The sequence below is a fragment of the Pan troglodytes genome, chromosome 21 (assembly GCF_028858775.2).
Source record: "Pan troglodytes isolate AG18354 chromosome 21, NHGRI_mPanTro3-v2.0_pri, whole genome shotgun sequence".
Classification (NCBI taxonomy): Eukaryota; Metazoa; Chordata; class Mammalia; order Primates; family Hominidae; genus Pan; species Pan troglodytes.
The window spans coordinates 30,716,159-30,741,804 of NC_072419.2; the positions used below are offsets into that span (position 1 = coordinate 30,716,159).

At 44.0% G+C, this 25,646-nt stretch overlaps 2 long non-coding RNA genes across 2 annotated transcripts; one reads left to right on the plus strand and one right to left on the minus strand.

The window, feature by feature from the left end:
• Positions 1 to 25,386, plus strand: LOC134809164 (uncharacterized). The gene is made up of 4 exons (XR_010154196.1): positions 1 to 68; positions 12,157 to 13,499; positions 20,433 to 20,512; positions 24,515 to 25,386. It is a non-coding gene; the product is annotated as an uncharacterized LOC134809164 (long non-coding RNA).
• LOC107969901 (uncharacterized) lies at positions 11,229 to 21,070 on the minus strand. The gene is made up of 3 exons (XR_001712034.4): positions 20,412 to 21,070; positions 19,133 to 19,322; positions 11,229 to 12,624 (listed from the first exon to the last, which is right to left on the minus strand). It is a non-coding gene; the product is annotated as an uncharacterized LOC107969901 (long non-coding RNA).
• Positions 25,387 to 25,646: the final 260 nt, after the last annotated feature.

The following is a 25,646-nucleotide window of genomic DNA, read 5'->3' on the forward strand; positions in this document are numbered from 1 at the left end:
ATACAACAGGAAAAATGGAGAATGGATAGTGAGGCGTGATCAGCAGGCTCTTCCATGACAACCAGCAGGTAGGGTGGATCTCTACTTGCAACTGTAAGAGACCCTGCAGGAGACACACCTTCCCCTCCTCTGCCTTATGGACTGTGAAACTGTCTTTATGTATACGGCCATCTGTTTAACTGTTACCTGGTCTGTGCAATGAATAACAGTGACTCCTTTCTGAATAATAGGGAAAATAGAGGGATGGGAGGAGGGTAGGAGGTTCGTGGGCTTTGGGCCAAATTGCTTGGGGGCTGCTGTCTTTTTGATGGTATTGGTGGTCAATTTGGTTGAGAACTTGTATCACATGGAAGTTGAAGTCTGGAATTCATTTGTTTCCTAGAGATAGAGAAAAGGAAGTAAACGAATAGAATACATCCAGCCACTCACAAATTTGGGGACCAAGCTGTCCACTACCTAGCCCTCCCCTTCTCTAAGAGTAGGAGGCAAATGAGAGCCCAAGAGACTCTTGGATGAGGGCCCAACTGGATAGTTAGAGGAAATATTTACATCAGCAGACACATTCCTTGCCTTAAAACAAGCATCCCAGAGGAAAACTGGTCCCCTCCTCAGTCTTCCCTTCAATAGCTGATTAGATAAGAAGCCCTGGGTGCTTGGGCCAGATCACCCACCTCAGATTCCCTTGGGTGCCGGTGTCCTAGGAGACAGTACATTGCTGGCCGTGGTGGCTCACGCCTGTAATCCCAGCACTTTGGGAGGCCAAGGTGGGCAGATCACAAGGTCAGGAGTTTGAGACCAGCCTGGCTAATATGGTGAAACCCCGTCTCTAATAAAAATACAAAAATTGGCCGCACGTGGTGGTGGGCACCTGTAATCCTAGCTACTCAGGAGGCTGAGGCAGGAGAATCCCTTGAAACCAGAAGGCGGAGGTTTCAGTGAGCTGAGATCGTGCTACTGCACTCCAGCCTGGGTGAAAGAGCAAAACTCTGTCTCAAAAATAAATAAATAAATACAGTATGCCTCAAAACATGGTGGGCCACTTCTCCACTGCCCTGCAGAGCAAGGAATTCTTGCTTCAATATGGATGTCTTAAAATACAATTAAACATCATTTAACGATGGGAATATGCTCTGAGAAATGCATTGCTAGGCAGTTTTGTCATTGTGCAGACATCATAGAGTGACTTGCACAAACCTACATTGTTAGTCTGCTACACACATAGGCTATGTGGTACAGCCTATTGCTCCCAGGCTACAAACCTGTACAGCATGATACTGTACTGAATACTGCAGCAACTGGAACATAGTGGTAAGTATTCGTGTATCTAAACATTAAAAAGTACAGTAGAAATATGGTATGATCTTATGGGATCACTGTCATTTACACAGTTTATCATTGGCCAACATATTAAGTGGAACGTGACGGAAAACATTCCAGACCCTCACTGCTGAGTGGGATTTATTTAAAGCAAGAACTGGGTCATGAAGAATCTGTTTCTGTCCATCCCAGTGAACAGTTACCAAACCCCCAGACAACGTTGTTGTAAGTGGTGGCAGTTGATTCCTGTGGGTTCAGTACGATCACAGGTAAAGAATGTCTACACACTTTACACATCTAGAAGCAGTAGACGAAATTTCACAGGGAAAGCTAGAAATCTTATCTTACTCAAACTACACAATGCCTCATTTTCCCACCATAGGGCCTGCTGAATCATTCCTGCTCCTGTGGAGATGAGTTTGGAGTTTTATGCTAACATCATCTCTGCTTCACTTTTTCTCCATGGCGAGTAACTTGAAGGGGATCACTGACCGTGCCATGGCACACAAAAGCACAACTTCAGAAACAGGATGTGGCTCGGGGCCAACTTAGAGGTTATTTGAGACTCTGCAGGTTTTCAGCAGGTGCTTCCAATCCATGGACTTGGAGAAGAATGTCAGCTAATGGCTGCCACTGGGCTGCCGGGCTTCCATCCAGGGACTTTAGTAAAGTCCTGCTGAAAGAGATGTAAACCGGGAGTGGGATGGAGGCTGGATCCTGGATTGTCAATATTTGACCATCCTTTACCCCAGCAGCACCTCCACGCAAGGTTTTACATAGCAGTGGGTTTGTGTTCCCATCAAACTGGGCCTGGTCAGGGTCGAGCAAGCCCAAGCCTCTGCCCCCGCACGCTGAGTAGGGGGGCAGTACTCCTGAAGGTGTTCTCACCAGTTCGAGGCCTGCTCTGCGTAGCCCGGGCACTGCCCAACCAGGAGGATGTGTGTTTAGGAATGTTTCCCTGCAGAACTAGCTGAGTCTGGATGTGCCTGGTTGAAGCCTCCTACATTCCAGAACATAAGCTGTGATCCCCAATGAGCACGGTTGTCCTGCGAGAGATGTACTTTGCTCTGGTGGTCTGTGGAAGGGTAGAGATGCAACACCCTCTTGGTTAAAATGACAACTCACTTTAAGAGACACCGAAACTGTACAATCCATCCGGAAAGTCAGGTAAGTATCACCATCATACCTTGATTAATGACAACCCAGTTAAGCTTTGTCCTCCCATATCTTGTATGGCTCTCTGCAAAGGCTAAGGAAGGTTACATCTCAGACAACCAGGAAATTTGAGTATGGATTTTGTCTTCAGTTTCTCATCCTCTAAGTTGGGTTCTAGCCTCTGGGACAAGACAGCCTATGGAAGAATAGCAATGACAGCCTTGGAGCACCAAGGTCTCCTGCAGGGACAGCCGTTCTGAGGCACCCTTCCCAGGAAGACGACCTGCCTTGTTATTAATGTAAACCTTAAGAGAAAGCTTCTGCCAGCTTCTTAAATTGTGCAAGATTGTCCAGTTTGAGAAAATTAGCTTTATGGAAAAGGCAGGCAGTGTATTTATTATTAATTAATTTATTAATTTATTTATTTATTTATTTTAGATGGAGTCTCACTCTGTGCAGTGGTGCCGTCTCCACTCACTGCAACCTCCACCTCCTGAGTTCAAGCGTTTCTGTGCCTCAGCCTCCCAAGTAGCTGGGATTACAGGTGTACACCACCACACCCGGCTAATTTTTGTATTTTTAGTAGAGATGAGGTTTCACCATGTTGGCCAGGCTAGTCTCTAATCCTGACCTCAAGTGATCTGTCCACCTCGGCCTCCCAAAGTGCTAGGATTGCAGGCATGAGCCACTGTGCCCGGCTGGCAGACAGTGCTTTTAAAAGGAAGCCAGGGATGCCCCCACCTGAGATATGGGAATCAGCTCTCTCCAGTCAACTTGCATGGCCCAGCATGCTCCACTGGGGAACAGGCAGTGACCTGGCCCAGAGCACTGACTGTGTCCCCGTGCCCAGGTGCTCATCACACACCCAAGGGGAGGGCCACATCATAAAGCATCCCCAAACCCAGATGGCCAATGCTTCCTCCACCCTCATCTTGAACTGCTCCTAATATTAGGCTGCTTCAGCTCAGCCTGTGTTATGCCAGGCATCCCACCCAGAATGAGCCTTCTGGCTCCTGGGGCGGTTCTGAGACTGCCCCTTCCCCTTCCTGGCTCCACACTCTCTGTTTCCCCTCAGGGCCCCCTCCTGTTTTCATCAGCAGCCAAATGAGAAATAAAGGTGAGGTGGACGGTGGACTCAGATGCACTCTTGAATCACCTGCATTTTATTCTTAATACTTTCTTTGTGTTTTCTTGGCAGCTATTTAGGGCTATTGGGATGGAAAAAGTGGCCATAAAGCAAGGTGGGACTCAGAAAACACACCCTCCCTGTCTGTTGGCCCTTGATGGACTTAACACAGCCCCCTTCCTTAGCTCTGTGCTTGCTCAGGGACCTGGGACCCTTCTATTTTCCACAAATCCACTCCCTCTACTTGAAGACATGCCTGGCTTGCAGGAATTCTAGAATGAACACAGATTAGACTCTAGCCGAGTCCTCTGTGGCATGAGACTGGACACACACCCACACACCCAGCAGCGTGCGCAGCCAGGAGGCTGCAGCTGCTTCACATGCAATCTCACTGCAAGTCACTTTTCATCGTACAGCGTGTGCGTTAGATGAGACGTGTAAAAGCATCTTCAAAATATGGGCAGATTGGATCAATGGACCCCATTTAAAATAAATAATAAACTCCACCTCCAGACCTTTAATAGAGAACTCATTTCAACAGATAAAAATGAGCTGCTAAGCAGGCTTTTTTTTCAGGGTAGCTCTCCTCCTTCAGAAATGAGGATCTTGAAGGCAGAGGCCAGCATCGCAGCCACGCATGTTAATGAGTCCCTCAGGCAGATAGGAAATAATTCTGCCGGAGTCGGAGTTGATATTCAGGCTCCGTCTTTATTTTCTCTGACTGATGGGGCTCATTGCTGCTGTTTTCAGACTGAGGTCCCAGCTATTAGTTAATGGTGGGCTGTAAAGCATCAGCAAATATGCAGTGCTAAATAAGATGAGAAAAATCAATATTTGTTCCTACTACATTTGTTAGGTCTGCATATGAGTAATTTTAATTTAAAAAACATGCAGCTTTAATAGGGGAATAACCAAATACTGCACACTTGCTGATTTTGGACATAAGGATAGAGAGTAGACAAGCAGCTTCGGAATCCTGAATTATTTAAATAAAAATGGCTCTTCTTTTCCTCTGATGAGTGTAGAATTAATGTCACAAAACAGACAAATGGGAAACTACAGACCCATTATTAATAACAACAACAGCAGACTTTGAAACCGGAAAAGGTATGCATTGCACAGCTAAAGTGAATTTCAGGGAAGCTTTAATTTTTGTGCTTTTCTCTCAGTGCATCCCAGGAAGTTGGGTTAGTTTATCCGCTGCAGTGATGCAGGTGTGAGGACAAGGTGCCCAGCCCATTAGGGCCAAGAGGGAACGTGAAAGAACCAGGACCAAGGCTTGAGGCAACCTGGGGGAACCAAAGACAGTTGGTCGCCAAAGCCATAAACACCAAGAGGAGTAGATAAAAGAGGAGGTGAAGAAGTCAAAAACAGCCTAATTATTCTTGTCATCAAGGCATCCCAGAGTGCCCCCTGAGAAATGACATTAAGCGTCCTGTTGTCTGTGCTGAGACTTGAAAGTTGCAGCCTTGTCCCAACCTCGCTCTCAGGCAGACGCGGATCCTAGGGGCTTGGCAGATGTGAGAGCTCTCAGTGCCTTTGCTGTCTCTTTTTATCATCTGTAGAACTCACAGTCTGCAGGAGCCTTGAACTTTCTGCTGGGCTCTGGTTCTAATGAAAATACATCACAATAAAGACAAGACCATTAAATCAGCAAAGAGTGGATGTACGGGACCGAGAAAGCTTGTTGACAGCCATGAGCTCAAGGGTTTAGTTAAGTCAGAACACATGAGGCTTCACTTCCTAGGGACATTGCTCTTCTCAGTCTGAAAGCTCAGCTCAGGTCCGGCCAGGGTCCTGGTGCTATGGTCCAAGGTGAGCTGATGACTTTGGCATCCTGGTATGACATCTTTACATTCAAATGACCAGAGATTGTGTTTCTAGTGAACTGCAAATCAGAAAAAGTTTATCTCCAGGGCCTTGGATGAAAGAGAGGAGCAGAGGGCAGGGGAGGAGAGGGCGCTTAGTTGAAAGCAGAGCTTGGTGATCGCTTCCTCTTTCTGAGCTTTGATTGGAGCATTGCACCTCAACAAGAAATCACTCTGACTCTGACGGGCATTTGCTGGGTAGCACTGCCAAGGCCATGCAGCAGGTGGCAGGAGAAGAGCTGTTCCACGGACCTCACAAACGGGTGCAGATACAAGCAGGACTTTCCACAAGACCTTCTTTCAAATACAAGCACAGCCCTAGGAGGCCCGAGTGTTCTTTCAGTTTGGCTTTGAAGTAGCAAGAATTTTGATGAGGAGAGAGGAGGTCTATTGGACAAGAACCTTGTGAGATGGTTTGGTGGTGAGAGTGGGGAGGCAGGGGAAGTGCGCAGAGAGACCATCGCTTCCCTCTGCTCCTTGGTCCATGACACAACATCTATTTCTCAGAAGCTCTGGGCTGGTGACTTCTCTCCAGCTGTCTGGGGGCGTCTTGTGGAATGGGGAAGGACCTCTGTGATTGGTGATCTGGTGAGCCTTTTCCCCATAGGGGCCAGGTGTGTGCCCTGGAAAGTCAGTGGGTTAAAGGTCATCATTTCCTCACAGCCTTTATGTCTAGGACTCTGTGTTCTATGAGGCTTAGGGCAGCTCAAATCTTCCATGAACCTCACCCCACAAGCAGGTGGTGGAAGGGTGTACCTGACCCTACCTAACTTTGGTGTGAACTTCCCTTTTTCTAAGAATGTTGAGCATTAAGTGGCAAGTACAGTGGAAAGTTGCTCAGCATGGGTGGCAGCAGGGTAGCTGGGAGGACAACCCTAGACAGAATTGGAAAGTAAACATCACCCATGTTCCAGGATGGATCTCCATGTCTTGGAGCAAATTTAAAACTTTTCCACTTGGGAGGGGGGTGTTAGGAAGAAGCTAGTTGTTTCCAAAAGACAAAGCTCATGGTAGTGTGGCAATACACTCAGGGGTGGTGTCAGGCCTCCGGACACAGAGTGCTCAACTGCCAAGAAGGCAGGTACAGGCACATAAAGATGGTGGCTCCAGGTGTGAATCTGCAGATGAAGAGTCCTGGGGTCGGAGAGGACCCAGTAGCAAAGCAAATTTGATGCATTTGTATAGTTTATGCATCAATTTGACTTGATCAAACCATGGAGTGCCCAAATGTTTGGTAATAAAATATTATTCCAGATGCACCTGTGAGGGTGTTTCTATGGGGTTAACATCTGGATCAGTGGACTGAGTAAAGCAGTCGGCTATCCCTAGTGTGGATGGGCCTCATCCAATCCACTGAGGGCAGAAAGAGACAGGATAGCTCATGCTTACCAGCATTTCCTATAATTCCGCTACAAATCCTTCTAATAAGCCCCCCTGGTAGATTCATGGCAAAATGGTCCTATTTCTCCACCCCTCCTTGTATCTGAGCCCTCGGCAGCTCCTCCCACTGAGATGTGGAGTTCCTCTCCCCACCCCTCCAGTTTCGGCTTCCTCATGATTCTCTTTGGCCAATGGAATGCGGCAGAAGCCATGCTATGCCCTCTGCATGACTGCTCTGGGACCCCCGTTCTGCCAGTGGCATGTGCTATTTTCAGTCACCGTTACATTGCTGTGGCAATAAGAGCAGCTGATGTTTGAACCAGCTTCAATTGCTTTCTGGCTTTTTGCTCCCAGGTGGTCCTTGGAGAAGACCTGAGCTCCTTCCTATATCTTTCTGCACAGAGCTGCTTGGCTGGGCTGAGTTGGACAGACTCTTTGATTCTGCTGCCCTGTATGGTTGCTCCCACTGTTAATGTGTCGCTGAACTGCCTCAAATTGAGCCCCCTTATCCTCTGGGGGTGGGGGGAGAAAATGCTAGCTCCGCTGTGAAGCCGCTAATCCTTGATCACTCACTGTTGTAATGTCTTAGCTCTTATCTACAAGCATGAGTCATCACCATTCTCCTGAATAACATGCTGTTCCATTCTGTTTCCATTTCTATGGACAGGGCAAGGTGACCACAGCAAGCCAGGTTTCCCAGACGATTTCTGTCGGTTGTTGAGAAAAATCAGATGGTTTGGTGGAAAAATAAGGTTTCCTGTTTTCTGGCAGTTCTTCTCACACAGCACTCTGGTATCTCAACTGAACTCCACCCAGCCCTTCTTTGGGGCAGGAACCCCTCTTCCCCCAGACCCTCCTCTAAGTCCTGAAGAGCCAGGCAGGACCAGTTAATACAGGATCTTATGTCAGAAACTTAACTTCTTTAAGCTTCATATGCTCATTATATCATACGTCTGGGAATATTTTCTGTCATGGGTTATAGTGAGAAATGTAAAAAAATATATATATATATACACCTGTGGAAACACCTACAACAATATCTGGCACCAAGAAAAAAGAGCTCAGTGAATGTTATACACTCTAGTTCCCTTCCCAAAGCATTAAACAAACAAACAAACAAACAAACAAACAAAAAAAACGGGCAGAATGAAGGAAAGGGTTGAAGAGCAAACTTCAGATTTTGAAGGTCAACTTGGGCCCTGGGTTTGGTAGTAAGCCAAAATCACTATCTTAGTTAAGATAGAAGTGATACGGGTTGTGTGTTTGTGTGTGTGCAAGCATAGGCATGTGTGTGTAATCTCCTGTGTGTGTGTGTATGTGTGCGTGCGTGTGTATGTGTAATCTCCTGTGCGTGTGCCCGTGCGTGTGTGTAATCTCCCGTGTGTGCGTGCGTGTGTGTAATTGCCTGTGTGTGTGCATGTGTGTGTAATCTCGTGTGTGTGTGTGTGCATGTGTGTAATCTCCTGTGTGTGCCCGTGCGTGTGTGTAATCTCCCGTGTGTGCATGCGTGTGTGTGCAATCGCCTGTGTGTGCATGCATGTGTGTGTAATCTCGTGTGTGTGCATGCGTGTGTGTAATCTCTGTGTGTGCGTGCATGTGTGTGCTTGTGTGTGTAATCTGTGTGTGCGTGTAATTTCCTGTGTGTGTAATCTCCTGTGTGTGTGCATGCATGTGTGTACTCTCCTGTGTGTGTATGTGTGTGCGCATGTGTATGTGTAATCTCCTGTGTGTGTGTGCACACGTGTGTGTAATCTCCTGTGTGTGCCCGTGCGTGTGTGTGTAATCTCCCGTGTGTGTGCGTGTGTGTAATCGCCTGTGTGTGCATGCGTGTGTGTGTAATCTCGTGTGTGTGCGTGCATGTGTGTAATCTCGTGTGTGTGCATGCGTGTGTGTGCTTGCGTGTGTAATCTCCTGTGTGTGTGTGCATGCGTGTGTGTAATCTCCTGTGTGTGTGCGCACGTGCATGTGTGTGTAATCTCCTGTATGTGTGCATGCGTGTGTATGTGTAATCTCCTGTGTGTGTGCGTGCATGTGTAATCTCCTGTGTGTGTGTGCCCGTGCGTGTGTGTAATCTCCCGTGTGTGTGTGCATGTGTGTAATTGCCTGTGTGTGCATATGTGTGTGTAATCTCGTGTGTGCGTGTGTGTAATCTCCTGTGTGTGCCCGTGCGTGTGTGTGTAATCTCCCGTGTGCGTGCGTGTGTGTGTAATCGCCTGTGTGTGTGCATGCGTGTGTGTATAATCTCCTGTGTGTGTCTGCGTGTGTGTGTGCTTGCATGTGTAATCTCCTGTGTGTGCGTGTAATTTCCTGTGTGTGTAATCTCCTGTGTGTGTGTGCATGCATGTGTGTAATTTCCTGTGTGTGTGTATGTGTGCGCGCATGTGTATGTGTAATCTCCTGTGTGTGTGTGTGCGTGCACTTGTGTGTAATCTCCTGTGTGTGCCCGTGTGTGTGTGTAATCTCCCGTGTGTGCGTGCATGTGTGTGTAATCGCCTGTGTGTGCATGCGTGTGTGTGTAATCTTGTGTGTGTGTGCGTGTAATCTCCTGTGTGCGTGTAATTTCCTGTGTGTGTAATCTCCTGTGTGTGTGTGCGTGCGTGTGTGTAATCTCCTGTGTGTGTGTGCGTGCATGTGTGTGTAATCTCCTGTGTGTATGTAATCTCCTCTGTGTGTGTGCGTGCGTGCGTGTGTAATCTCCTGTGTGTGTGTGGTGTGTGTGTGCACGTGCGTGCGTGTGTGTGTAATCTAAGGCAAGGCTTGCGCCTGGGTAATTTATTTGGGAACTGGACCCTAGAGGGCAGAAGTACAGGACAAGGAGCTGAGACAAGAAAGAGGTTGATCTTCTATGTGTGAGCCCCCATGTGGGTGCACCACGCCAGTGCGATCATCTGAGGAGCTTATGAAAGGAGTCTCAGAACTGTTCACATGGAAAAAGAAAAGAGAGGGAAGTTTTTCCTCACACCCATCCTGCAGCCAGGGGGGCCTCTGCTCTTCTAGGCTATTCTTGTTTCCAGTTTCTTCCCACCTGAACAGGTGAATACAACACAATATAAGTTTCTCAGAGCCAAGGGCAGAATCCTGGAGCTGGTCAGAGCGGGAACAGATGTGAACCGGTATCCTAAGGAAATAAGATTGGGGCAGAGCTTAAACTGGAGGGAAGAGCACCACCCTGGACTAAAAGGAAGTTTTCTTCCTCAAAAGGAAAACATAGAGCTTCTTGAATCCAATGAGGAGTTAAACTCAACTAGGTGATAACTCGGTTTTCAATTCTCCCGGATACTGCATCACCATTTCTATGAAACTTTGGAATCCTGGTGTCTCTACAGGCCCTCTTCCGTTTGCCCCTGCATTCATCTGACTGTCATCTAATGCCCCAGAAAGCTCATGTGGTAAATGAATGATTGAGACACACAGCAGGGTAATGAATTTCAGCTCCATTCTTGGGGGAGCAGGAACAGGCAGACAAGCACAGTGAAGCTGCCCACACCAGGCGAGTGCTGTACTGGTTAATTTACCTCCCTATTTCTGCTCAGCCCACCTATCCCATGCTGCTTGTTTAATACAGAGCCCAGGTTGCTACCCCATCTTTTTCTTCCTCACCTAGCACCAGCCATGTGTCCTTGAGGTGAGACTAGGGCTCTGGCATGGCCTCCATTGTGTCCACAATGGTGTAAACCACAGCAGCCCCAGTGCCTTTGCACAATCCCAGCAGACTGTGCAATTCTGGCTTCTCCTGTGATTTCACAAGCCACGTGTGCTCCTTTACCAGGGGATAGCATTCTGGCTTTCCCACTAGCCATGGGAGTGGCTGCTGATGCTATCTGGAAGGGTGCTGGGGAAGGCAGTCCCCCATGATGAGAACTTTGTCCTGGGAGAGCAGGAGCCAGGAGGGAGCAGACAGATGAATCCTTTTCTCTGTTTTCCTCTGGCAGACCCTTCTGCCTGGCCTGTTTATACATGTCTCATGTGACGAGAAATTAGAAATCAGTCATGTTTCCTTTCCTGTAAAGCTGTTGCAAGCTCAGGATCACCCTCTTCTCCCCTCATTTTTGGTGCTGTAAGATTGCACCATGAAGTGGTAGGCCGTGAGCTCTGCCTATATTTTACTCTATTCGTGATGTCATAACAAAATACTATAGACTGGGTAATTTATAAAAACAGAAATCTATTTTCTCACAGTTCTGGAGGCTGGGAAGTCTAAGATCAAGGTACCAGCCAGCAGATTTGGTTGTCTGGTGAGGACTGCTCTCTGCTTCCAAGATGGTGCAGACAACCAAAACGAGTGACTGAGGCAGGTGTCTCAACCAATCAAGGTGTATTGAGCCAGCCTGAGAGTGTGCCCACAACATGAGCCACAGACACAACCATTCTTTCCAAAGACGTTCTCAGCAGGCTTAGTATTTATACATTTTTTCTTAAAAAGGAGGGGAGGCAGTGAGGAGAATGGTTACATACTTGTGAGACTTTACTTCTCACTAAATCTACATTTTACATAAGATAAGGTGAACCTTTGAAGAAAAAAGGAATACAGAAATAAAACAATTATGTAGCCAACTCAGGGAGGGGTGAAGGAATGATTAATCTCATCTTGCCTTTGTTCTGCACCTGGGGAGATAAGCTAGTAATTGACATTATCAGTGTGGAGCTTTAGGAACTAGATTTGGATTGAAGACCTAAAGTTACAATTGGCATGACCTTGCTTATGGGAGGCCAGCAAAGAAGTTACTCATGAGTGGTCTGTGGGGCCAGACTTTCCAGATGTCTGAGGCCTTTTGCCTTTCCATGGGGTATCTGGAGGGTGCATACTGCTGGTAACAGCTGCTTACTTGAATGACTGTGTGGCAATGACTGAACTTTAGGGCTTAATCTTCACTTTTGCATGAGGTTTTTTATATATATATATTCAATTTTACTTTAAGTTCTTGGATACATGTGCTGAACATGCAGGTTTGTTACATAAATATACATGTGCCATGTTGATTTGCTGCACCTATCAACCCATCATCTAGGTTTTAAGCCCTGCATACGTTAGGTATTTGTCCTAATGCTCTCCCTCCCCTTCCCCCCCACCTCCCGACAGGCCCTGGTGTGTGATGTTCCCCTTCCTGTGTCCACATGTTCTCATTGTTCAACTCCCACTTATGAGTGAGAACTTGCAGTGTTTGGTTTTCTGTTCCTGCGTTAGTTTGTTGAGGATGATGGTTTCCAGCTTCACCCATGTCCTGCAAAGGACATGAACTCATTCTTTTTTATGGCTGCATAGTATTCCGTGGTGCATATGTGACCCGAGATTTTTATTTCCCTTTGCAGTGCCTTCTTGCTGCATCCTCTGGAGAGAAGGAGCCCTGCATCCTCAGGGAAGGCAGAAGGGCAGGCAAGCCGGATACTGTGATGGTGCCTCTTCCATTCACAAGGGAGGAGCCCTCACAGCCTTGTCATCACCTCCTAAAGGCCTTGCCTTTTAATTTGATCACACGGGCCATGAAGTTTCAACACCTGAATTTTGGCAGAAATGCATTCAAACCACAGCAGACCCATTATCCTATTTCTAAGGAACCTGGGATAAGACAAGTCCATAGGACAGGCATGGACAAGCCTCCTGAGCCCTGGGGCCAGAGGAAATCCAAGGTAACAAGGGAAATTGGCGATCCCAGCCAGGTGCATGGCTAGAGCAGTTCTTTCCTTCAGAAGGGCAGCGATGGAAATTTAAGCTCTACTTTTTCCTTTTCCCGAGCTGTGTGATCTTGAGCAGCCTCCTTGCAGCTCATCCTTCATGTCCTAAAACAGATGATACAGCAACATCAGCAAGGTGGCAGACTAAGGAACTTCAGACACTACTTACTACCCCCAGAAACATTTTTTTAAAAACAATTAGAGGACTTTTGGAAAATAGTGAAAAGGTACAGGAGCCAAGCAACTGCCCATTCAAGAAAAAGCAACATTCAAAATGCAGGAGATTTTGTGGATTTGTACTCCCACTTTCTGCACCCTTCCCTGGAACTGAGCAGTGTTGGTTTGGAGGAGGTGGCAGCCCAGCTCCCAGTTCCTTCCCTCTAATGCTAGTGAGCAGAGTCTAACCTGTCTGGGGATGGCTTGAAGGATTAGTCCTGCTTTGTTCAACTCAGAGCTCAGAATAAGAGAAGCAGTTTAATTCAGATTGCAGGCTGAGAAAAAGCTATGGAAAGCAGCAGGAACTGCTCTTAAAAACTGCAGGGAGGCTACAGAGACTGAAGATGCCTGGGCAAGAGATTTCAAATGGAAGCATGTAATAAACCCTCTAAGGGCACACAAAGAAGCAGGAACAAGACTTTTGGAAAATTAAGATGTCTAAAAGGAGCCATGTTTATGGGGAAATAGTTAAAGCCACATGAAGGCTCAGACGAGATGCATACTCAGAAAAAACCTGAGAAGATCTTAAGCTACTCCTTGGGCTGACTCCAAGGCTCAGAACATGTCCTGAGAATTAGTGAAGATCTTCCCCATCACATAGCCTGTCCGCAAATACTAGGAGAAGTGGCTGTTTTTTCAAATTCTTAATTCTCAACAACGACAACAAAAATCACAAGGCATACAAAGACACCAGAAAATACAACTTCTTCAGGGAAGAAAATGAATTGTCGGAAACCACCCGTAAATCCAAGAAAATGATGGAGGCAAGTCTCAACCTTTTTAGAAGTATATTTTGCCAAGGTGAAAGACACACCCAGGAGAAAGGAACACGTACCCACAGGAAACATCTGCGGTCTGTGCTTTTTCCACACAGGGTCTGGGGGCTTCATTATTTATAGGGAAAACAGCAGGCAGTAGGTGAAAGAGGAAGAGAGAAAAAAAGGGAGGGTAGGTAAGGCAAGCAGTTGCATTCCTTTCAGTCTTTTGATTATTTTCACTGAGTCCACACTTTTCATGTGAAAGAAGCTGGCTAAGGAAAAGTCAATTATGCATTCTTCTGGTTCCGTGAATCTGCGTTTTTAACATAAGATAAAATAATCATAGAGTATAGGAAGCAGTCAGGTATGCATTTGTCTCAGGTGAGCAGAGAGAGGACTTTTTGTTCTGTCCTTTGCCCTATGCCTGTGAAGATAAGCTGTTAATGTACATTGTCAGGGTGAAATTTAACAGAACCACTTTAGGGTAAAGATCTTGGGGCCCATAGGAAATTTTCTTGTGAGAAAAACTTGAGGAAGGATGTAGCCATCTATTTGGGAACAAAATAGGAGGCAGGTTTGCATGACCCAGCTCCCAGCTTGCCTTTTGCCTTTGGCTTAGTGAGCTTCAGGTACTGAGATTGTATTTTTCTTTCACACACCCTTGAAGAAACATGCAAATATCAATTAAAAGAGAGGAAGTGTGCCTATATTAACATGAAATAAAATACACTTTAAGTCAAAAACTGCTACAAGACACAAAGAAGGACATTAAATATAGTTGAAGGGTGACTTCATCAAGGAGCAATGACAATTATAAACACATATGCACCAAACATTAGAGTGCCTAATTATTTGAAGCAAACATTGACAAAATTGAAGAGAGAAATAGATAGTTCTACAATAATGGTAAGACACTTCAATGACCCTACTTTCCACAGTGGATGAAACAGCCAGAAAGAACATAAATAAGAAAATAGAGGACTTGAACAGCACGATAGACCAATTGGATCTAATAAATATATGCAGAACACTCCACACAACATATGAGGAGTACACATTGTTCTCATGTAAATGTGAAACATTCTCCAAAACAGCCCATATGTGTGATATTATACATATAACATACATATTTTATATGTATCATAGATATTATATCTCTCTCTATAGAATTAATATATAGATATAGATGAATGAGATTGTCCACGGTTTCTGGCTCATAACTCCCATCATCCTTGTTATAATGTTGGGTGCTTTAGGCCTCAGAAGCAGACCTCAAAAACAGAATCTCTGTCTCTCTCTTTCTCTCTCTCTCTCTCTGACCTTCACCCTCCTTTCATCTGATCATTTTTCTCCACAAGACAACACTCTAATTTTTCCCACCTTTCCATAAAGGTCATCTGACCTATCTTGTCTGATGAGAAGACTCCTGCCCCATACCCTGGAGATGGGAATGCTGCAGAGAGAGGCCAAGGTGCATCTGAGTACACAGGCCTTGCTGGGCTTCCCCACTCAGTCTATTAGCACTAGATCATACCCTTTTTGCCAAATCACATTTCTAACCTATGTTACAAATCCTTTATAAAACCCCAAAGAGGACATGTTGGGGAGCTTCTGGATAGCTGAACATGTGGAGGCTCCTGGAGGGTGAGGCACAAGGAGAGCATGGAAGCTCTGCGCCCTTTCCGCCATGCCTCACCCTATGTACCTTTTCATCTTTATCCTCTGTAACATCCTTTATGATAAACTAGTAAATGCAAGTGTTTCCCTGAGTTCTGTGAGCTGCTCTAGAAATTAGCCTAACACAAGGAGGGGGTCATGGGAGTCCCAATTTACAGCCAGTTGGCCAGAAGGCTCATGTCCATGGCAGAGTTTATTGCTTGCTTGCTGGTGAGGAGAAATGCTGACATGTTTGTTCACAGAAATTGTCTGTATTGATTGTTGTGGTGTGAGAGCAGAGAAAAAAACTTTGTGTTATTTTTTCATTCACAATACATTAGGTCACAAAATAAGTCATAATATTTCAAATATTGAATCATACAAAATATTTTTTTCAGAATGGAATGAAACTAGAAATAAGTTACAGAAGGGAAACCAGGAAGAGGAAAATATAGAGAATCGCAATTTACCACAACAGAAAGCCCCGAGCAGCAATCCTTGTGGGAACCAGTGTGGGGACAGGAAAGCCTGAACTATAATTTGCAAATTGCTGGAGGCTTAGAGTGGACAAGTCTGAGAAGTAAAATCTCCAAGGGGACCTTTCCATTGTGGGCTATCCACATGCTATGGTTTGAATGTGTCCTTTCCAAAATACTACCCGTTGAATGGGATAGTATTAAAAGGTAAGGCCTTTGAAAGGTGATTAGACCATGAGGGCTGCTCCCTTGTGAATGAGATTAATGCCTTTATTAAAGAGGCTACGGGCAGTGTTCAGTGCACTTGCCCTTCTGCTTTCCACCATATGAGGACATGCTGTTTCTCCTCTCTGGAGGATGTGTCATTTGAGGCACCATCTCAAAAGCAGAGCCCAGGTCGTCAACAGGCAACCAAACCTGCTGGCACCTTGATTGTGGACTTCCCAGCTTCCAGAACTGTGAGAAATTAATTTCTCTTATGTATAATTTACCGAGTCTCAGGTACTCTGTTATAGCAATACAAGTGGACTAAGACACCACCCTTGTGTGAGTTTTAACTTCTAGAGCTTTATTAGAGCCTCACAGTGAATATCACAGAAAAACTCCCTCATGCTTCTGGCAGGAAGAGGCGAAAAGGAATCATTTTAAACTATGCCAAAGCATTCTGTTTTCTTAACAAGGTCTGCCCTCAGGAGAAACTATTCAACCAGAGCCTAACGTGATGACGTTTTATAAGAGCCTAAGTGTCCTGGAGAAAAGGGAATACCCCAGCAGCCATGGTGTCCCATCTAATGGAGGGGGAAGGAATTGAGAAGCACATGTGAAGTTCACGATACAGAGGCACAGACTCGCTAAAAGGCTGACACTTCATCATCTGATCATAAGACTACAGAATGCTGGCCTTCCTTTGCATATGACCACCACATGGCTAAAAGTCTGTTTACTGCAGTCCCTTTTATCAAGTATATTATTTATGGTTACCAATTAAAAATTACAAGACATATTAAGAGGTAAAAAACACAGTTTGAAGAGATAGAGCAAGCATCAAAACCATAATCTGATATAGCAGAGGTGTTGGAATTAGCAGACTGAGAATTCAAAACAACTAGAATGAATATGCTAAAAGCTGTAATGGATAAATCAATTGGCATGCAAGAGTGGCCGGGAAGTGTAAGCAGAGAGATGGAAATCCTAAGAAAGAATCAAAGATACATTCTGGACATCAAAAACACTAACAAAAGTGGAAAATGCCTTTTATAAAAACACATTTTTATAAAAAGGCATTTTTAGGCATATTAATAGACTGGACACAGACAAAGCTGAGAAAAGTCTGTTTTCAGCTTGAGGATATATCAGTAGAAACCTCCAACACTGCAAAGCAAAGAGAAAAAGACAGAAAAGAGAAACAAAACAGAATATACAGGAACTGTAGGACAACTACAAAAGGTATAAATATGTGTAATAAAAACTCTGGAAGGAGAAAAAGAGAGAGAAAAGAACAGAAGAAATAGTTGAATTTATAATGACTAAGAATTTCTCCCAAATTAATGTTTGGCACCAAACCACAGATTCAGGACCTTATAGACATCTACAGAACTCTCCACCCCAAATCAACAGAATATACATTCTTCTCAGCACCACATAGCATTTATTCTAAAATTGACCACATAATTGGAAGTAAAAAACTCCTCAGCACATGTAAAAGAACAGAAATCATAAGAGACAGTCTCTCAGACCACAGTGCAATCAAATTAGAACTCAGGATTAAGAAACTCACTCACAGCTGGGTGTGGTGGCTCACGCCTGTAATCCCAGCACTTTGGGAGGCCAAGGAGGGTGGATCACGAGGTCAGGAGTTCAAGACCAGACTGGCCAAGATGTTGAAACCTCGTCTCTACTAAAAATATAAAAATTAGCCAGATGTGGTGGCAGGCACCTGTAATCCCAGCTACTTGGAAGGTTGAAGCAGGATAATTGCTTGAACCTGGGTGGCAGAGGTTGCAGTGAGCCAAGATCATGTCACTGCACTCCAGCCTGGGTGACAGACTGAGACTCCATCTCAAAAAAAAAAAAAAGAAAAAAAAAAAGAAAAGAAAAAGAAAAAAAGAAACTCACTCAAAACCACACAACTGCATGGAAACTGAACAACCTGCTCCTGAATGACTACTGGGTAAATAAGGAAATTAAGGCAGAAATAAATAAGTTCTTCGGAACCAATGAGAACAAAGACACAATGTACCAGAATCTCTGGGACACAGCTAAAGCAGTGTTTAGAGGCAAATGTATAGCACTAAATAAGCACATTAGAAAGTGGGAAAGATCTAAAATCAACATCCTAACATCACAATTAAAAGAACTAGAGAAGCAAGAGCAAAGTCAAAAGCTAGTAGAAGACAAGAAATAACTAAGATCAGAGTAGAGCTGAAAGAGATAGAGACAAGAAAATTCCCCATTTTTAATCAGGTTCTCACTTAGGTGAGAATGTGACCAAAACTTAGGGCCCTAGCGCCACACTGAGTTACCATCATTTTGGCTTTCTGGTCTCAGCATGTCATTCATAGGTTACAGTGTCCTCATGGTCACATATTTCTTTCAGGTCTTGTCATTCTAGTTGAAGAGAGACCATTAGACATTCCAGAGATGGCTGCATGCAGACATTTAAAACTTTTGAGAGAATACAGTGCACCAGGGAGACTACTATTATGACTATTGGGAAGATAATATCGAGAGTTTGGAGTATGGTTCTTACCCAGGATCCCCATAAACCAAACCATCTAAAATGAAATAGATCAAACAATGAGCTAGATAAAGAGTCTGCTCGCTTAACTAAGCAGTCTCTTTTCTAATCCCCTACAACTGAATCTCTATACTACCCAATGTTTTCTCCATGTGCCACAAGTGTCAGCAGCTGCACAGATACTTCTGTTTAGCCAGTAAGTAATCTAGAGTAAATCTATTATTTAGCATAACTTTCACAAGAGAATTTAAGGTCTGTTGTGTAACCATAGCCTTTACAGTAGAATCTGCTATAGAGCCTATCATGAGGGATACATTTTTAATCATTGCCTCTTTTACTCCAAACCATGGAAAAAGGACCTAACAAATGATGCCCTTATAGAACAGTGAAGCCCTCCTGGCAATGTTCTTTTTAACCCATGATGTGGGTTAAGAAGAGTGAACCAGTGCTGTGTTTCTGACTATGAGGCAACATATGTACCACTAAAGTTTCTCACCTACATTGGACCTTCATCTTTCATCTATCAAGGTATAAGGTTATCCATGCATAAGGCTGGCTGCAAAATCCTTTGCAAATAAAAGTATACCCATAAGTGCACACAACAGATCCCCTTTTCATTTCTATTGTTCATAGAGGCATAAGCAAGGGAAAATATGCAAAGATAAGAGTTTTATGATAGTAGGGAAGTCTTGATCTGTGATCTTAGAAAAAGCTGTTCACATCAAGGATGCCATCTTCTTTTGGGGATAAACTTCCCTGGTTAGCTTTACCTTAAGTGTTCCAATGGGTGTACAGTTCCAAGAGTGTGGAGGGACCCTACTCAGTTGTGAAATTCTGAACCCAATGTTCAAGATCCTGAAGTTTTGTTTCAGTGTGGATGGCAAGGTCTGTCTTTCTCTGATATTCTCAGAAGATCCAATGTTTGCATTCTAGATTGTGAAGGGGTTGATTGTCCTCAGTCTGTGAACCATAAAAAGTTTCTTTACCTGGTGAAAATAGACTGTGGCATAATAATCTACTGTTATAGCATTAGCCTTCTTGCTAATGGGAAAGCTTTTATACAACCAGAAAACATGCATTGAAAATGACAATGGAATGAAATTCCTCTATAAATGTTTAAATGGCTCATCAAGTAGCTGAATGTTTCTGAAGCTTTCATTGTCTTCCCAGGAATACGGATTTGACAAAGCAAACGTTGGTCATAAACTACTTTAGCAATTTAGAAGTCACCATGCCAATATATATTTAATTTCGTTCATTTTATCTTTTCCAGGGTGAATCATGTAATGTGGAACTTTTAACTACAAAAGCTATAAGAACTTAGGAAGGGCAGGGAAGCTGTCCTGGTTCTCCATGAGTCCATGCTTAACATTGGACTTATGTCTTCTTGAATACCAGTTGTTTCTCCAATTTAGGCGCACAGCACTCATAACTAATGGGTTACTCTAGGTAATTTGACTTAGACCATGGAGTTTATTCAAATTGTATATCTAAACAATTTCAGTGTTGACTGATTTAGGATGAAAATTTGGCAAAATATTTTCTTGGTTTCAATTAATTTTTGTTCTCCTTGGGTTAGCAGTTTTATAAACCAGTCAGTTTTTTCATTAAAGTTCCAGGAATTCTTACCCAGTCCAAATCATGATTTTAAAGTGACCAGAAACCTGTATTAAAGAGTGATTTTCAGTGTCCTTTTCATCCTTTCATGAACCTCCTAAAAGATAACATATTCTCAGATTTTGTGTGCTTGCAATGTTTTCAGAAACTGCATCAGCATTAAGCAATTAACAGTGGAAATGACTTTAAATAGTCACAATTAAAGACACGATTGACAAAGCAATCTAGTTATTTCTGTGGTTTTAATAACACAATAATCATAATTATGATTGATAGCATATACTCAGACATATTCGAATTTTAGCATGACATATAATTTTGGAACATATATTAATATCATTCACTAAAATATAGCCTGAAGAAAGTTATACATTATGTTTTATTTTGACAATGCTTCCCATGTAACTTAGAATGTCAGATAGTCCTGTTTACCTCTTTTTATGGATGTTTCAGGGACCCTCTATGGTATTCTGTCCGGAATTGGTGGGTTCCTGGTCTCACTGACTTCAAGAATGAAGCCGCGGACCCTCGCGGTGAGTGTTACAGCTCCTAAGGTGGCGCATCTGGAGTTTGTTCCTTCTGATGTTCAGATGTGTTTGGAGTTTCTTTCTTCTGGTGGGTTCGTGGTCTCGCTGGCTCAGTAGTGAAGCTGCAGACCTTCGCGGTGAGTGTTACAGCTCTTAAGGCAGCACGTCTGGAGTTGTTCGTTCCTCCCAGTGGCCTCGTGGTCTCGCTGGGCTCAGGAGTGAAGCTGCAGACCTTCGGGGTGAGTGTTACAGCTCTTAAGGCAGCGCGTCTGGAGTTGTTCATTCCTTCCCGTGGGCTCGTGGTCTCGCTGGGCTCAGGAGTGAAGCTGCAGATCTTCGTGGTGCGTGTTACAGCTCATAAAAGCAGCGTGAACCCAAAGAGTGAGCGGTAGCAAGATTTATTGCAAAGAGCAAAAGAACAAAGCTTCCACAGTGTGGAAGGGGACCTGAGCGAGTTGCCACTGCTGGCTCCGGCAGCCTGCTTTTATTCTCTTATCTGGCCCCACCCACATCCTGCTGATTGGTAGGGCCAAGTGGCCTGTTTTGACAGGGCGCTGATTGGTCCGTTTACAATCCCTGAGCTAGATACAAAGGTTCTCCACGTCCCCATCAGATTAGTTAGATAAAGAGTTTCCACACAGGTTCTCCAAGGCCCCACCAGAGCAGCTAGATACAGGGTGTCGATTGGTGCACTCACAAACCTGGAGCTAAACACAGGGTGCTGATTGGTGTGTTTACAAACCTTGAGCTAGATACAGAGTGCCGATTGGTGTATTTACAATCCCTGAGCTAGACATAAAGGTTCTCCAAGGCCCCGCCAGAGCAGCTAGATACAGAGTGTCGATTGGTGCACTCACAAACCGTGAGCTAAACACAGGGTGCTGACTGGTGTATTTACAATCCCTGAACTAGACATAAAGACTCTCCACATCCCCACCAGACTCAGGAGCCCAGCTGGCTTCACCTAGTGGATCCCACACTGGGGCTGCAGGTGGAGCTGCCCGCCAGTCCTGCGCAGTGCGCTCGCACTCCTCAGCCCTTGGGTGGTCAATGGGACTGGGCGCCCTGGAGCAGGGGGTGGTGCTCGTTTGGGAGGCTCGGGCAGCGCAGGAGCCCATGGAGTGGGTGGGAGGCTCAGGCATGGCGGGCTGCAGGTCCCGAGCCCTGCCCCGCGGGAAGGCAGCTAAGGCTCGGTGAGAAATCGAGCACAGCGCCGGTGGGCTGGCACTGCTGGGGGACCCAGTACACCCTCCGCAGCCACTGGCCCGGGTGCTAAGTCCCTCACTGCCCGGGGCCAGCAGGGCTGGCCGGCTGCTCCGAGTGCGGGGCCCTCCAAGCCCACGCCCACCCAGAACTCCAGCTGGACCGCAAGCTCTGCACGCAGCCCCGGTTCCCACTCACACCTCTCCCTCCACACCTCCCTGCAAGCTGAGGGAGTGGGCTCCAGCCTTGGCCAGCCCAGAAAGGGGCTCCCACAGTGCAGCAGTGGGCTGAAGGGCTCCTCAAGTCCACCAAAGTGGGAGCCCAGGCAGAGGAGGTGCCAAGAGCAAGCGAGGGCTCTGAGGAATGCCAGCACGCTGTCACCTCTCAGTATCTCAAAGTTAGAGGTCAGAAAAGACCATTTTGAAGCTGAAATTTGATTTTGGGAAGCCTAACAAATATATTAAATGTTTAAAACACTTGATATAAAATAGAATTCCAGGTCACCATAAGTCATTCATTTAGCCAAAATGATGACTTAAAAATTTTTTTAAGCAAAAAAACTTTACTCATTGATAGAAGGGAGACTTAGCTTTCCAAACAATCAGTCTCTTGTCTTTCCCTTCCTTTTTTGGTAGTTTATTCAAAAGGCAAACAAAAACCTTTCATTATCCTTTAATATTACATGAAAGTCTTTTTCAAGATAGAAAGCCAAATTTCACCCTTGCATTAGTGTACTATTAATGTTAACTCCAATCTTTAATAAAACCTTATAGACAAATTTATCCAATCTTAATGTGTTTGACCCTAAGGTAAGATTCTCATAAACCTTTTATAACCCTTTACAAATTTTTGCTAAGGAGCAGATCAGTGTTCTAGGAAAAAGTCTGTTGTACCTTTATTCCACTGTTCAATTTCCAGATAAACTGAATAATACCCTTTTGATTTTAGCCAATATATTAACACATATAATTTTTTACAAGATTTATTTTTCACAAATCTTTTACAACTTGCTCAAGTGTTTAGCTTTATTCTATCTCATTTAAAACAATCCTTTAACCTTCTAACCTAGGCAAAAATTTACATTCTTATGCCTTCTTATAATCTTTTCCTAAAGGTGCATTTCACTGTCCTTACACACCTTGCATGTAAAACTGTTTCTTCAGTAGTTTCAAGTATATGTTACACTGTTACCTCTCAGCAACTTTGGTGAAAAATCTGGCTAGTTAGTGATTTTATTTAGGTACTAGGTGTGGAGCCTAGGGCACCAGACAGAAGTGCAGATAAAAAGACTCTTTCCAGCATAGCTAGGGAGCATGGCTATCTCCACATGTTCCTAGGCCTTACTTAGCTGTAAAGTAGGCAACTTGAACAATTTTCAAAAGCCAAAGAAGCAGTTCATGACCTTAAAGCGTCTAGCAAACCTAGTACCTGACCTGCCTAATTTAGACCAAATGTCTTTATTTTACCAAAGATTACTGAGGTCACATGAACTAAAAGGCATTATAGTTTTTTTCTTTCAAAATATTTAAGTGCTTATTTTTCTTTAAGCCAATTAATCAGAGTTCTTCTATATAAGCACCACACACACAACACATATGTAACTACACAGTCAGACAGAAGAATATCTAATAATTGTAGGGTTTTTCATTTGCCAGTTTCTTAATTGGATTACTGGCTTCAGGGTGCATCCCTTCAAGGAACAGAGCCAGGAGAGCATGTAGTTCCTAGGGCCTAATAAGCAGGCACACCTGTAAGGCAAAAACAGTTCTCCAAAGTTAAGGGTCCCGTTTTTATTTTGCATCATGGATCATGAATCCCAAAAAAGAGGGAAATGCTATGGGAGAAGACAGTGCAATGCATTTTATTGCAAAGCAACCCAAAGCCAATCAGCCCATTCTGTGATTAGCCCAAAACTCAAAACCTTTAGCTAACACAATGCAAAGCAGAACAGAGCTTTACATTTTTGAAAGAGATCCATCCACTTTCAATTCCTGGGTTTTCTTGAGGAAAGCAGGTTTTTCCCAGTACAGATCTATGGTGCTTCCTCTGTTTTTCCCAAGGAGTGCCAAGCTGTTAGAAGTTCTCTTAAGTCCTCTCCTATGTGCATCAAGAGTGGCAAGACAAAACAGAGAAAAATAACTCAGTCAACTGAGAAAAAAGAGAAAAAATCCATTTTCCAGAAAAACAAGATTCAAGAAGAGAAAAAAACAAACCATAAAGGGCTTTTAAATATAGGTATAGCTTGGATATCAATTTTTAATTAAGCTGACTTTTAACCATAGTACTCTTTAAAGAAAAAAAAAAGTCCTTCTAAATTTCTTATTACCCCACTTTAGTCAGGCTAAACAGCTGGCTAATACTTCTGACTTTTGAACTTTACCAAAAGTAACCTCACAGGTGAAACCAACAAGCCTCAACTAAGGTTATGACTTAACCTTGGCATAAAAAGTATTTTCAAAAAGGTGGTAAGCAGTTTTTACAAAATGTAGAATTTTCAAAGGTAGCACAAAGAAAGAAAAATTCAAGAAGGAAAGCCAGAAGTTGTTCATGGAGAAGACAATCAACAAATGGCAAAGGTCACACAGATACCAACAAGCAGTACTTATTCCCTAAGCCAGGATTGAACCCAGGCCATCACTGTAAAATGGCAAAGCCTTAGCTGCTGAGTTGTAACATTAGGTAGTTTACACTGCTCTTCCCAGTAGAGTATAGAGCAGTCAATTTTGAGCTTGCAATGGTTTTTAAGTACTCAAAATAATTTTTAGAGCTAACTATGACATAAACCTCAAAATTCTTGTTCCTTAGATGGCAGAGACCAAGAGAAAGTACTGTTACATGGTTACAAGATCAAGCTCGCAAGGACATAAATAAGATGGACACCTCATCCCGTTTCTTCGTTTGTTTCAGGGATCTGTAACAAAGTTTATTACTGGGCTATCTTGAACAGAAAGCTTATGGGGTCCTAAGCTCATGCTCTATTTTAAGGTACCTCTCTTCATGGCAGAATGACACAGAAAGACAAATTCATAGCACAAAGTTCACCAGATTCATTACGGCTTCAGACTAGCCTCATGAATCCTTTTTCCTATTAATTAAAACTTTGCAAGAGATAGTGATTTTTACCATTCCCGCATCCGTTTTGCACAGTGAAGGAGTGAGAGAAGAATTGTCTGCGCTATATAAGGTGAGGAGTTCAGCGAGGCCAGAGAAAGACCCACACATTGCAGAGACACCGAATTAAAAGTTCAGGTGGCAGCTGGTTGGTTGATAAAGAATCTTTTCCAGCAGTCCCATCAGCTCTCAACTTTTCCCCTTTGGGGAGAAAAAGTTCTCCATGTTCCAAAGTCCTGTATGTGCCTAATCCTGTCAGCCATAGCTGTCAGCAAAGAGTGCAAGGCAGATTAATCCAAAGAGAATAGTGGTTAAAATCCCATAGTGCCAAGTCCATTTTTGACCAAGAGGGACTTTACTGCACCCCATCCCATCCTTTACCTAGGTAAAATGTACCCCATTACTTACCCAAAGTCAGCCAATTGGTTCTGCAGTCTATTTCCTTTGGAATGGGATAGCAACTTAGCTAAAAGGTTAGCAGATTTATTTTTTTTAAGTATATTAGTCACTTAAGCTTTTTATTTGCCTTTCACTAAGTTGTTAAATAAAAATGCCAAAATCTTTTTAGAAACTTCTGCGTATCAATAAGTATTCCCAGATGAGACTAATTTGGAAGCCCTCATTTTCAAATGCACTCCAGTGCATTGTTGTTCATTTGGAACATTCCACTGTAAGTTAACTTTAGTAAGATTTTGTCATTTCTGTAAGGCTTTGCTGCTTCCAGGGCCTAATACTTATTATTCATGTATAAGCCAGAAGGAACTCAGTTCTTCAGAAATTAAAGATTTCATTTTAATCTAAGATATTGGCTTTGCTCACAGGTTCC